Source organism: Dromaius novaehollandiae, chromosome 8 (genome assembly GCF_036370855.1).
Source record: "Dromaius novaehollandiae isolate bDroNov1 chromosome 8, bDroNov1.hap1, whole genome shotgun sequence".
NCBI lineage: Eukaryota > Metazoa > Chordata > Aves > Casuariiformes > Dromaiidae > Dromaius > Dromaius novaehollandiae.
The window spans coordinates 16,195,042-16,207,757 of record NC_088105.1 but is presented as its reverse complement, the minus strand read 5'-3'; the positions used below and the strand labels follow the sequence as shown (position 1 = coordinate 16,207,757).

Genomic DNA, 12,716 nt, shown 5'->3' with positions numbered 1-12,716 from the left:
TACATATTCAAACATTAAAACACTGTTCCGATGTAGGATTTTTTTTCTGGGCTGCTTTTGGGTTTTTTTCTCAGTATGGAATAATGTATCTTTGTTAGTGTTAGTCTACTTCAGAAAGCTTGATTGCCTTTCCCTGTTATCTATGCTATTGAAATGCAACAGAGTTGCAAAGAATCAAAATATAAATCACTTTTTAATTTGCATTCCAACTTTATAGTTGCCCATAGTTCCCCATGAGGAGAAGTGATGCTGAGCACGAACACATCTTGTTCCATACAGCAAAGCATTAAATATTTCTCTTGTCATACTTCTGTTATTTTAATTGTTGAAGATAATTGAGATAGTGGACAGCACTGATGCAATGTTTTTGTCTAAGTCTAGAAGATATACCACTTATGTTTTAAGCTTTATCTTAGCATGTTCTTACTGAATATAAAAATAAGGCTCTCTGTAGATTTCCAAAATGCTGGGTGTTTGAGTATAATTTAATAATCTGTGTATTATTTTAAAGACACACATAAGCAATGGCTGCTTGCTAATAAAATGCATTTACTGACCCATGAATGAATTGATCCCTATGACTATTTAAAGCTTAGGGCTCTAAAAGTTTTTCTCTTATCTTTATGTTAAACAATGGAAAGTTTTACCGTATGTTCAAATAACATCTTCATCAGGTTCACAACAGGATACCATAGTTAATTTTCAGTTGAGTGCTTTACAGGATTTTCTTTTTGCCGGCTGGTTGGGTGAAAGTCTAGACACTGAGAGACGAGGCGTTGGAGGGGCCTCACAATATAGTTATTGTGAATGGTAAGTAGGAGCAGCTTCCTCTGATGTACAGACTCCATGCCCAAACCAGTAGTACAAAGGCATAGCTTTTGTTCAAGGGGATCGGGGCTAATCCGAATGCTGCACACTGTGAAAAACCTTTTATAGAAAGGGGGAAAAACTTGCCTTGAAGGTGAGAGGTCAGCAGTTTAACCTCTGACCATAAAATAAGAGACTAGTGAAGAATGGGATGAACAAGGGGGAAAAATACTTCAAGTACTCCATTCTTTGTTTATCAAAAATGGGTCAAGCAAATGAGTGTCAGGAATGGTTACATGAGTTCTAATAGGACATAAGTGATTCTGAAGATGTGCACTAACTTAGTTGTGTATTGATAGAGAATTTGAAGTTTGTATAGCACTCTTTCCTCAGATGCTTTGTAAAGAGATGCCAAATAAAAATCTAACCTTTCAGCAGCCTTTAAAAACACAACAATGTGGGTCCTAGTTACTTTGCTCTCCCCCTCTCCTACCCAGATAATCAGATAATTTTCTTTATCTTTCATTGTATAAATTAACATCATTTTAGTATTTGGCCTTTTAACTGTTTCCACTGTTTCTGGGTTCTTTGAGATTCATGAAGAACCATAACAGTGATATGTACAACACGCAATGAGATGGGTCTCTTTAGTTAATAACATGGATCTTTGGGTGGTCAGTGCTATTGTACAGCAGCAGGGGAGAGCTGTTTCCAATCTCTGTGCAAAGGGAATATGGAGGCTTTCCTCTCTGATCTCATTTTGGTATTATCAGTGTTGGGAATTTAGTCGCAATCCAATTAGAAATGATAGAAGTTATGTTAGCTAATAGTTAAGCCTTCCACGCTCTCTGCTCTACCAGTTTGGGCTAATTGGTTACACTACTCTTTAGTCAGAGTGGCATAAGATACCAGTAGTGATTAATATACTTGGTGCATTAAAGCTCCTTGCCTGGAATACAATCATTTCTTGTGCTCCACTACATTCAAACCGTAAGAAGCATGACTTTCCTCCTGTCCTGTCTTTCCCAGCATGCAAAAAAGCAAAGACGACATAATGCCTTGCTTATGCACTTCTGGAAGTTTTATACTTCACTGGACATAGATGTGTTTTATATATGAGGTAAATTCCTCTTCCTGCTTCACACAAAGGGATTAAAGTGAGGCTTTGTTGTTGACCTTCTTCACATGTCACATCTTCAAACATTTGCTTATGACCTGGACAGTTTTAGGCCTCTTGCATTAAAAGAAGTGATCAATAACCACTAGCATTCTTCAGCCAGCCAGTGACAAGACTTCTCAGCACTCGATGAAATATATTTTGGCACATGCTTGATTTTACTTGCACTTGGACATAGTGCAACCCCAGACTTCATGCTTCCTCTGACCCTCAGCTAAAATTAATCCCTCACTTCTCAAGTTTATAGGCATCCATCTTTCTTCTGTTCAATTATAAGAGGGGTAAATTTCTCAGAAAAGTATTGCTAAATGTACTTTCGTGATTTGCCACATCTTCAAATGTGGGAGAAGAATCTTTATGCTCTTTATATTCCTTAGAAATCATTTTGAGTCCTTGAGTGTCAAAATACAGTCAATAACTCTTTACTGAAGAGTGAAGAGCTTGTCAGAAATGCAGAATTATTCAAGGGATCGCTTTTAAATGAAAGATTCAGAACTGCATCCTTGGCTGGACATACCTTTGCAGATGATTCCTGTAGCTATTAAGTAAAAGCAAAATGAATAACCTATTATACTCTGTTGTTTGTCTTGCTACTAATAGGTTAGTTTTGTAACTGCTATTCAGTGGGCTGCCTGCTATATGAATCGTTGTGACCTTTTTGGCTTTCCAAATTTGATGGAATAAAATGACGTTCTCAGCCAAAATGACATTTTTGCCCCTGGAGAAGCATCAGAAGTTAAAAGGTTTATGTGTTAGCGTAGGTGACCCTACAATATTTCTCATTCGAACTTGGGAAATAGGAGATACAGATTTCTCCTGTAATTATTTCTTCTGGAATTGTTAAAAGCAATCTAGGCTGCTCAGATTGCCTCACCTTTTGCAAGATGACTGATTATATCAATGTGTTCTAGATTAGTATCTTATGGAGTATGCCCATATTCCAGGAAAAAATGGGCTAAAACTATTGCTGATGTTTGATTGCTGTGTGATAGGATGTAGTTCATCTCTCCTTGCTGTCAAGGTTCTCCTTTTTTTCCTGACTAATTGCAACAACAGAAGAAAACTTTGTGATGAAGATTTCTGCATGAATCAAAAATAAAAGTCTATAAGTCATGCATGTCCTAACGTGGTATATTGGCTCTGGGAAAGCTAAAAGCAAACTAGCATGGACTTGAGTTAGAGCAGGATTTTATTTCTGGAATCTTAACATCCTCTTTTCCCTGAAGAAAGGAGGTATACTTTACATTTTTAAGCAGAATGTTATTCAGTGCAATTTACTTACTACGTAAAGAAATTGTCTGCAGACAGGTGAGTCTTTATGCTCTAGTTCTGCCCTGTACATGCTTTTCAACATATGTGAATGAGACTCCCAGCTCACAGGCCTCCTGTTTTGACTAGAGCAGGCTAATCCTCTTGATGGGAATGAAGAATTTGAGCAAGTCATCTGGGATGACTTGTTAACACAAAGATGTGATGTTTACACGTCCGTAACTCTTCAAAAATATTTTTAGTCTTTTCTGTTTTCAGAAATAAGTGGATTTCCCCTGCTATGGCAAATACGCTGATTTTCTTTATCAGAATGATTGAAGGTTCAAGATAAGAGATTAGTTATCTGAGGTTTGCTGAAAGAGAATATATCTTTCTATTTGAAAAGTACAGTAGTGTTTTGATACTCTGTATGTTTTCTTACTAATTATCAAAAAGAATTCATTGAAAGGTGCTATAAGAAGAGACCTTTTTTCATAGTTGTAACTTACAAATACAGTGTGTTCCATCAGTTGTGAAATTGTTGGCATGGTTGATTATGGTTAAACTTCATTTAAAAAATTGAATCAATTCTGTTAAAGCAAGACTGCTTCTGTTATATCTAGCTGTATATTGAACTGTACTTTAAGAGGTGCACTCATATGGATAATGCTTTGTTTCTGCTGCAGCATAGTATATTTTAGCAGAAGAATTTGCTTGTCTGAAAACATTATAGTATTTCCTCCTGAAAAGTCATTTTTATGCCTTGCGAAGATTGATTGGTATCTGAATAATTCTAAATATTCTTAGCTTTTTCATTTTCCTGATAAATGACCAAGTACACAATGATGCTATTTTCTTAGGGCCCATACGAGCATGAGTTGGTTTCATCTGTGGACTGTTGCTGGTCTGAGTTTCCTATACATTCATGGAGCTCAGCTGTTTCTTAGTGATGAAATAAAGTGACATAGATTGCTACTTTTATATAACCTAGGTCTTATGCTTTGTTTGTGTTGCTGTTGTTGGTTTAGAATTGAGAAACAAAAGAAAAAATAAATAGGAAAGTTATTGTGTCGTACTGTTCATTCAGATCATCCTTTTAAGAATTTTTTAGTGTAAATTCAACAATTATCTATTGCACTGGCAGCAGCACTGACTTACTGACAAAGATAGTGAACATATGGGAGGACAAAACATGGGTGTGAAATGACTTGAAGTGATTAGTGATGTGCAGCTTCTAGGTAACCTGAGATCTGTGCAATGATCTCTATCAAGGAAGAAGTCAGGAATAAATACGAAATGGGTGGTATAATCATACAGCTATTTCTACACATGGAAAACATAATACCATCTAATCCTTTCATGCAACCACTGAACACGGAGAAACTGTGAAATGAGAGAAGGGCAGTGGTTGAGAGAAGACCTTTCCATGAAAAATTTCTTACAGACAATGTAATATAGTATATGTAATATAATATAGTTTAGCTCCTTGTGCGTTTTGCATGTTGACTGCTGTTGCTGTTATGTGGGATTATAGTTGTATTCTGAAATATTTGCATCAGATTTATTTGGTAAAATGATATTTTTATATGAGATGCAACCTTAATTTGTGCAGCTGCTAATTTATTAATGAGTCATTCCTTGTTCTTTCACATCAATAATGTTGTTTTTTCCTTGCTAATATTTTTGGCTGCTAGGTATCTGGTGCATGCACATGCACTACTTATGCTTCCCCCTTCCTCCTCTCCTTTCTTTCTGTTGAAACTCTCTTTGGAAAGGAAGATTAAAATCTTTGTTATTTAAGAGGCAGAAAAACAAATTGATGGCCTGTCTTTCTCTAATACCATCTTCCATCCTGCAGTCCTTAGCTCCCCATCCATAAACACCTTGTTGTTCATTCTAGTGCAAGTCCTTTTCCTCCTCTTTTTATCTTGGCGCGTAGCAGGTAACCACTCTTTGGGCCACTTGCTTACCTTCCCAGCCAGATGGCAGAGCAGGCAGGGTCTGTGGCCCGCAGCCCAGCTGGCATCCACAGGCTTTGTGGCCGGCCGGCCAGGCAGCCAGGCCTGCGGTTGGTCTCCCCCCCAGCTGGGTAGCTGCGTACTTTGCAGGCAGGATACCTTTGCTGAAGTAATTTCTCCTGAGACATACATTCTTAAGCTTCAGGACAGCTAGTTTAAATACAAACAAACTCCTGAAATCAGAGAAGAGTGATACTGCCTTCTGCAAAAGCTCAATTTACAGAGGATGTGTTGAGTTCTGACCTCACATGGGAAATGTGAGTGCAGTGTATTATTTTGAACTTCAGCTTTTTCTGTTCAAGATGAAACACATTGTCTGCTAAAGTACATTGGTGTTAGAAGAATGATAGGTTTGTATGTTCATGAATGTTTGGAAGATTTGAGGAAAGCAACTTTTAAGGAAAGGGACTTTGTAGCTTTAAAGACTATCATATAACCACACTATTAAATTTATTTTCAGTATTTTGTGCATGATTTATTTGAGATTCCACTGAATGAAGCAAGCAGTAGGCTTTCAGGTGTTAATAAGGTAAAATATATTTTGCACTCTGAATACATCACAGTTATGTAACAATTTAAATTGAAATGTTGCATCTACACCACCCTTCTTACTTGCTATTTTGACTAAATAATACTTTAAAAATTAGTAAGCAAACATAGCTCTTCTGTTTTATTACTCGTGTAGATGATTTCAAGGACTGTCTTGTAGTTTCCTATTTACTGAATATGCTGGAACATAGCTCTCCTGCCTCCCAGGTACCGAGCGACTATACCCTTCCGGTTGTTGTCCCTTTACATGTATTGGGGTTCAGTTTACTTCCCCTGTTTTGTTGACGCTCTGGCACATACCTGGGAGTATTGATCTGAGTAACAGTAAACAGTTGGGACAAGACCCTTTGACTTGCTTTTTCTGGCTTGCTTTTGCTCACCTATGTAAATGCATGGCCTGTGCTTTAAAATAACTAACCCTGAGCTTGCATGGAAATGTCCTTCTTTGTAAATGTTCTTCTGAATCAAAACTGATTTGTATGTTGGGATGTTTGGAAATCCTAAGCCAATCATCTGTCTGCATTCATGATGGATCCAGTGTGTTGTGGACATCAAGTTTGTTGCACACTTTAGGTAGTGTATGTGCCTGTGTTTGTAGTCCCTTTACAAAGAAGTATCCTTTTGTTTTATAAAAGTAAAAAATGAGGTTTATGGGGAAATTACCTGAGGTCATGCAGCAGGTAACTGGTAGGACTGAAAATAAGAAACACATGTCTTTTAATTCCCAGTCTGTTACGTTGGCCACTGGCTCCCCTTGCTGTCTGTCCTGTCGGCCTAGGTCCCCATTCTAGCTTTGTTAAACCAAAGAAGGGCAAGTGCTGCTAATGAAGCTGAAAAGAAACTATCAAATGGGTAGGTCTCTGCCTTTTTTCTTGTCACCCTCTATGACTGCTTTGTGACTCTTTGGAGCTTTGAAGCAGTTAGGGAAATGCACAGAGAGGTGCAGCTGTTTCAGGGAGTCTGTTTTAGTAGGAGGTCAATATATTTTCCAGTAAGAACATACTGAAGAAGTAAATAGCATTAACCTTTTGCCGTGTGTTGCTCCCCTGTGAAAGTGAGGGAAGAGTGCCCAGCATGGGAGTGTCCTTGGGGGGGCTGCGAGTCTGTGCCCTGGTCCTGAGAGGCACCCTTGGTGCAGATCCACAGTGCACTCTGTTCCTTGGGACGCCGAGCGCCAAAGCCACAGTACCTTTCTGTGTGAGCCCGAGTCCCCTTCTCATAGAACGCATCCTAAAATGTATTGTGTGCGGTCACTGCCTTGGAAATTCTATGAAGATCCTTTCTTACTGTTTTCTTTGTTTGCTATAGAAACAACAAGGTTTGGTAGCTCTTTGTAAGTGGTTTGGTAAGAATATCTTTAGTAGGTACACAGACTAATGCTAGAGGAAACTTGCAACATAAATGCTGGTGTAAAGGTTGTTTTCTATATCTTTTCTTCTGAACGTGGCTACTGGATACTAAAACAGGAGTGATTCATGATAGCGTGAGAATCTCAGCTGATTATAAGGTTTATTAGCTGCTGAAGCAACACTGATCTTTCTATAAGCAACCTCTTAACCTGTTTTTCATGTTTTGTTCTTATCAAAACTTCAGTGTTGACTTTTAAAGATTGGTATGTGAAAAATGTCAAAACATTGATTTTCAGCTGCATGCTGCCTGTTATAGACAAATCAGGGCTGAATGCATGTGGTCCAGCCTTTAAAATTTTTTGTTGTTGATTCTTGCTCACATGGAGGGCCCTTGGGACAGATGGCCCCTCACTGTTGATGGTTCGATTACAGTGATCACCCACAGCTTCTGAGGAGTGCGAAGAAAAGAAATTGCTTTCTTTGTCAAGGTGTTTTCAATTCAATTCTCACCCATTAGCCCTGTTTGGTTAAATTTTGAATTACTCCATCAGGTGACTGATGAGCTTATTTTTTCCCTCTGTGGTATTAAAATAGGTTTGGTGTAAGATGAAAAGCAAAGGCAAAAAAAAAATTGTACTTACTGATCAGTGCTCCTTCATCTTTATTCAGGTTTAGTGTATCATGAACAACCAAGAAAAAATGAATACTTAACCAGAAATAGCCAGAAGAGATGTATTTTAAGAAGATATTTTAATGCTTTTAAACCTCTGAGCTGTTTAGACGTATAGCAAACTATATACATATAGGCTGTGGCTAAACAACATGGCTGTTACAGTTTTAGCTCTTTGTATAACTGAGAATGTTTACAATGGTTTTAATTTATTGAAGACTACTGTATATATAAAATTATGAAATGTAGTCTGATACAGTTAGAGCTTTCATAGTTGGAAGTGTTTCAGAGTACAGCGCTGTAGACATTGTGAGGAGTAAGAAATAGCCAGGTCAGGTTTGAGCTGTAAATAAAAAAAGTGAATGGAGAATCTGTGTTTTCATGGTTCTACAGACCATTAAAGCCCTTCTTCCCACTCAGGCTCTGTCCCTGGTTGCACCAGCAGCGGGCTTGGCTCTGCGAGCTCGCTAAATCCCAGGGAAGGTAGGTCTGAACTGGTCAGGGAGAGGAAGCCAACTGAAAGCTGTGCAAGAAGTATTTTTGTTGGTGTATATTTTCCTGAAGGTGTTCTGTCTTGGTACAGATTTATGCTAGATTAGTGTTCATCATGGCAGATTAAAAGCTGGCATGATTCCTTTAGGCATTTTGTGTTTGGAAGACATTGAATTCAGTATCATGATAAAAGACTAATGTTGGATCATGGATGATATTCCAGTAATAGAAGGGAAATGCAGATAGTGCTTTCACTTCTGCTTGAACTCCCCAAATAATGAAGATGGCCCATTTCAAGACTGATCTGCCTTCTGATGCAAATCAGAAGCGCTTGGATGCGAGGTCAGTATCTAAGCAAGTTTTTGTACCTTTGAGTTTATTGCTGCCCTTGGTTCCTGCACCTGCACAGAGCTACTGCGCTGAATTTTTTCTTTCTTCTTTGTGCTTGCCGGGGCCGGGCCCCGCGGGAGGAGGAGGCAGAGCCCGGCCCCTGGTGCTCCAGGAGCCACCATGTGGCAAACTCCAGTTTCAGCTTCTCCAGTCTGGAGGGAGTGTCCCAGCGACATTGCTTCTAACTTCAAGGTGCAAGACAGCTGGACTAATTTCAGCTGTAAAAAAAATGTACAGAAGCATTAAGCTTTTGGTTAATTTTTTACTGTTTTATTTTTGTTTTAATTTTTTTAGACATATAAGCTGTAATGTAAGATTGCTTTTTGTATCCTTTCTGGCAAGTGTCTGGTAAAACTGGCTGTGAATATTCTTCCATATCTACTATGCCATCTCTCCCCCCAGGCTGTTTGCTTTACAGGTTCCCCCCTCCCCTCCCCCCCAGTTTCATGTTCAGGCTGATATCAAAACTTGTATTCCTTTAAGGGAATTAGGAAAGAGTAATACAGGCATCCATAAGATACTGGAGATACAGTCCCTCATACGTGCCAAATTTTTTTTCATCTCTCTGTATGTGGTCTGTGTAGGTTCTGCAAAGCAAATACAGTGTTTTAACTAGTGAGATAAAATGTTTCTCACTCAAGGTCTCTCTCTGGTCAGACATCCTTGACATGGGAGAGCTGAAGAGCAGGTCACCTCCAGTAGGTTTTGAAGTGCAAGAGGTTTACTCATTAGTGCATATAGCTTGGTAATAATGTTCTTGAGCTCTTCTAGATCTTTCTCAAAATCAATCTTGCAGCACCAGTGTAAGAAAGTATCACAGAGCCCACAATATTTTTAAGAACTCTGAGTATTGTACTTTCATTTAAAACAAAGCCAACCAACAAAAAACCTGTGTAAGGTGCCTTATTTCCAAGCTGGTGTAGTGAGATAGCTTTTCATCTTTACAGAGCTAGATGTAGAATTTGTATTTGGTTTTAAATGTGAATGAAGTTAGTGGTGGTGTTTTCAGCCATTGTTCATTTCATTAAGTCTCTGCACAACCTGTCTCACTGAGAAGTCTTTGAACAAAACACTAAGGGATAGAAAAAACAGCAGTATTTTGTTACTCAAACCTTCTTCAAACCTTTTAAATGAGATAAGGCATATATAATGCTCACTTCTTGTTCTTTTGCTGCTTTAGTCAGTTCTTATATCCTCATTTTCGTGAGCTGTAATTCACTCACAGTTACAAGTGAAAATGAGAAAAGTGAAGAATAACATTGCTGCTCCAAAGGGCATACAGTTTTTGCCACGTTTTACAAGCTCATTCTAAAGACTTAGCAGGTAAAAGAAACTCCTGCTTATCTTGCAAAAAGGCCAAATGAGGGCTGAACATACTCATTTTATCTGTGCACTTTCTGTGCAATGAACTCTCACCCTGATTAAGGTTTTATCCTGAAGCATGCCTAATAGCATTGCAGCCAAAAAGACTCTTTCTTTGTACCCTAGTTAGCTGAAATGACTTATTGCTCTATTCCTTTGGTGGTAACAAATTCTTGGGCAAAGGGATTGACCTGCAGCTCTGAAGGAAATAGCAAGCTTTGGCTAGAAGTTCTCGCCATCTACTTGCTCATAAGAGGGGAAATAGTATTTATTTCCTAGTTGGGAGTTTCCATTATACAGGGGCTATGCTGTGAGAACTGTGAGAAACAGCCACGTCACAGACCTGCCGCACACCGCATCTCTGCAGGGCAGTAGGTTGAACCATGTAAGTTATTAGCTGGAGTAGTTTAATACTTGCACTTTGTTTTCATATCCTTCATTTACTGGTTACTTTGAGAGAAATCATTATGATGCAAGTTAAAATTAGAAGTACTTCAAAATAAATCTATGGTAAATTTTGCAACCATTGAATCTCGTGAGTGCCTTTACTGTAAGATGTACACACAAGTCAGATTCACACACTTAAATACAGATTGCAGTACACTGATACTTCTGTGGGGTAGTAATGACTTGCATTTAAAAGCTGTAGAGTTGCCGTGACGTTATAATGGTGTGAGCAGTGACTGCGCTTCACCCGCTGACTTAGCATGTGAGTTGTGTTCGCATAGAGAATTAGGTGTATACGTTTTGTTTAAAGACCAAATGACTTTTATATTTGTAGATTGTTTCTGTGTTTTACCATCTATTAAAAACAAAATCCTAAATTGCAACAAATGTGATATGACCACTGGCATCCTGACACTGTTTTCTAAATTACATGTCAGGGAAAAGATGCAGTTAAATCCTTGAGTCATTAAATCCTTGAGTAACTTGAGTTACTTATATTTTGGGGTACTACACAAGCATAAGTCCTTCAGAAATTATTTTAAGTCATCAGACAGTTTTCAGCTTACCTGAAAGCTTACTGAACCTTGTGTTCAGCTACAGTTAAAAGCTGTTTCCTTGGAAAAAACTTCCTACCAGGAAAAAGGCATTTCCGTCTTATCTCTGAGAAGTCAGTCTTCGTAATCATGTGTCTGAATTTGAGAGAAAAGTTACTGATGTAAAACTCACAGTTCTATTTTGCAAATGTGCAACCTGTAGTCTTGCAACAACTACTGTGACTATAACTGAGACAGACTACTACAATGTTCTTTTTCTGTTTTCACTTTGTGTATAGGACAACAGTGTTGTCTGTTCATTGACACAGTTGTCATTTAGTTCCCCCTTTAGTTTTCCTAAGAAAAGTTGAAAGGAAAAATATTGAAAGTCACACTTTCAGAAATTCTCTTTGGGTGCCGGTGAGGGTTTACTGCTTAAATAATTAATTATAAATTAACAATTTCAGTTAATAATTAATAAGCAGAGTTTACTGCTTAAATAATTTTTCAAAATGGGATATAAGCCTTTTGATGACTTGAAGCCAAGGTGGAGGCCATTGGTGTTCATGTGTGGGAAGAGAGGGATGGCATGGGGAAGGGAAAGGAGACATAAGACTCTTGCGTTGTAGCCAGATTGTAGGAAATTTTTAAAGCTTAGTCGAAGTTCAGCACCTTCCTAAAATGTGCCGTAGAGATTACTTCATAAGCATGTAAAAACACAGAAGAATCTCAGTGTGTTAATATATAGCCATAAAAGCAGGCAAATGTAATTCTTGAAAGTTGTTCTCTTTCGTAACTGACCTGATTGTAAAGTGACAGTATCTAAATTTTAAAGTTGCCAGCAGTCAAGGAACTAAGTATTACTGTTCTTTGACTGGATAGAACTAGTCTGCTTTCAAGGAGAATATACATATATTGGTTTCATATCTTATTGTCTTGTATTTGTTTGCTATTTGCTGAAGTAGCAACTCTTTGAAACTAATAGTAATTTAGGAATGCAGATTAGTGGATAAAGTGCAAGTAAAGAAGTTAGAGATGAAAGCTAAATGTATAGGATTAGTTGTAGTATACTTACTTTCTTCAGATTTGAATACCAGTAACAGTCTTGTAAGATACCACTTTTCAGAATGGCTCTACTCCACCTTCTTTATCTTGATTCTTAAAATTTGGTATAACTTTGTAAATATATTTTCTTACTCTTTAATGAAAAGAATTTTCTCGAAGAAGGTGGTTGCCTTCTCTAATAAGTTTTCTGTGAAATAGAGTAAGGACAGACTTAACATTCCTGTAAAAGTTTTTTTTTTTTTTTTTTTTCAATATTCCTTTGATGAGCAAAAAATACATTCATGATTTGCATAAAAGTGTACTTTCATGTACTTTCTACAGTGGCACCCTCATTTGCATATTTTCTTTAATCTGACATTTTTTAAGTGCCAGAGAAGTTAGCAAGTGTTCCTCAGTTTCACTTTTTTATGAAGTTTCTTCAATCTATTTTGTCCTTGTTCTTTCTTTTGATTACTGATGCTTGGAAAATACTGTAACTCCCTTCCCCCCTTTTCCGCTGCATCCCGCTCTTTCTCCAGCTACTAGAATCTGCTCCGCTTTGATCCCCCGGAGCCGAAGGACCACCCTTCAACTCCGATCTGCGTGGCAGCAGTCTTCCTAGCACACCTC

At 38.0% G+C, this 12,716-nt stretch overlaps 1 protein-coding gene across 2 annotated transcripts in view; it reads left to right on the top strand.

Moving 5' to 3' along the window:
- DENND1B (DENN domain containing 1B) overlaps window positions 1–12,716 on the top strand; it is a 177,145-nt gene that overhangs the window by 25,948 nt on the left and 138,481 nt on the right. The gene's annotated exons all lie outside the window — the stretch shown is intronic.